Below are 2,307 nucleotides of genomic sequence, written 5' to 3' on the forward strand. Positions count from 1 at the left end.
CACATGTGCTGTTGCTTGTCAGAGTAAGAGACAAGTGCAAATATAGAACACAGGGATACAATCTAATATGTACAGTTGGTCTTAGGAGGCTTTTATAAATAACCTGAATTGGTTTTACAAATAGTACTGTCACCAGAGACTCTTCTGCCATATTACCATAGCTAATTAAAACATTGCAAATCCATAATTCTTACTTGGCAAAATCCTATATCCCATATCTTCTGCTATGGTCAATAAAGTATTTGCCTGTCTTCTCTGGTTATAAGAAAATGTGTCATTTTGGCCGTAGCTGCAAATTCCTACACTTTGTCAATTGCTCTTTAAAATTCTGCTGTGTTATTCTAATAGAAGTATTGGCTCACAGTTGATAAATGCAAAACAAAAGGCGCATGAGTCAAAGTGAGATAGTGACACATAGGTCAGGGGACATGTGTGCGATTCTGAAACTTTTAATTAAGAAAATTGATATGTGAATCAGTTTCACAGATTGCTTTCTTACAGATATAGATGGAGCAGACCAGGACTGGGAACTGTAAGGTGGAGCTTGCGGGAATGGTCATTGTTCATTTACAAGGTTGCTTTTATAGGCAGACTGGTTTTTCCTTAACCCAGCTAAAAATGAGCATTAGCTGCTCTATTACTTTGGAATTTGCCACTGCAGCAGGTTCTCAGATGAGCCTTCTGTCTCAAATTCTCTTAAGTGTTATGAAAATGTAGTAAACTTGGGTTATTTCTGTTTGATGCAGTGCGCTAATTACACTCGCTGCAAACCTCTGCTTGTAAAAATAAAGATGCAATTTAAATATGAAGGCCTAGTTTGAATAATTGCCTGTTCTGTAGGTCTGTTCTGTACACCTATATTTGTAAAAGCAGAAGTGGCTGTATTTGTTCAGCACAGTGGAAAAACATGCCACAAATCAGCTGTTATTGCCAAAGAAGCTCCAACAACCAGTTTCAAAGCATTTTGCAAACCCTCATTTCATCTCCCTCCCTGCCAATCAAATCTGAACATTTTTAGAAGGAAGAAATGACTTCTGGATTCATATACTGGATTCATAGTCCTAAACATGCTAAGAGTACATGGAAGTAAGGCTCATTCAAGCTGAAGCCAGACCATTTGTCCATCTAGCTCAGTATTGTCCATACTGATTGTCAGTGGCTCTCCAGGATTTCCAAGCTTACCTGGAAATGCCAAGGATTGAATCTGAGACCTTCTTCAGGCAAAGTGGATGCTTTGCTACTGAACTATAGCTCTTCCAAGTTTTCCTTGGAAACTACAACTAATCCAGAATGCAGCAGCTAGACTGGTGACTGGGAGAGGCCACCGAGACCACATAACACCAGTCCTGAAAGACCTACATTGGCTCCTAGTATGTTTCCAAGCACAATTCAAAGTGTTGGTGCTGACCTTTAAAGCCCTAAACAGCCTTAGCCCAGTATACCTGAAGGAGTGTCTCCACCCCCATTGTTTCACCCAGATACTGAGGTCCAGCACCGAGGACCTTCTGGCAGTTCCCTCGCTGTGAGAAGCAAAGCTACAGGGAACCAGGCAGAGGGTCTTCTCGGTGGTGGCGCCCGCCCTGTGGAATGCCCTCCCATCAGATGTCAAGGAAACCAACAACTACCTGACTTTTAGAAGACATTTGAAGGCAGCCCTGTTCAGGGAAGTTTTTAATGTTTAATGTTTTATTGTGTTTTTAATGTTTTGTTGGGAGCTGCCCAGAGTGGCTGGGGAAACCCAGCCAGATGGGCGCGGTATAAATAATAAATTACTACTGCTGCTGCTGCTGCTGCCGCCTGTGTTTTATCTTTCTGGTACTGGTTAACAGTGTGTGTGGCACATGGCTTGGATCCTCTGGCCATTAGGTTGAAGACCTGGGACGGCCAACATGGTGGCCTCCTGATGCATTGGACTACAGCTCCCATTCACCCCAGGCAGCAAGATAATGGTCAGTCAGGATGATGGGAGTTGTAGTGCAAAATTTCCCCTGTGGTAGTGAGTAGACTGTGTATGGCCTGGCGAACTATGGTTGCATCCAACAAGTGATGTTGTCTCCATTCCCATCAACAAGTGCATACAGCAACTTGACTCCCACAGCTGATAACCCCATGCCTATAAACGCCCGATAGTCGCATTCCCTCCAAGATTCCTCAGATGAAAATAGGGACATACCTCACTCCCCCACAACTGGCCCCCCCTTTTTGTGTCCGTCCCACCCACTCACTGCAAAACATTTCCTATCAGAAGAAAGGTGAGTGCCACCAATACCTCACCAATGGGACACAGCACGCACGCCCTCCGCCGTC

The sequence above is a fragment of the Podarcis raffonei genome, chromosome 3, assembly GCF_027172205.1.
Source record: "Podarcis raffonei isolate rPodRaf1 chromosome 3, rPodRaf1.pri, whole genome shotgun sequence".
In the NCBI taxonomy this organism is placed as follows: domain Eukaryota; kingdom Metazoa; phylum Chordata; class Lepidosauria; order Squamata; family Lacertidae; genus Podarcis; species Podarcis raffonei.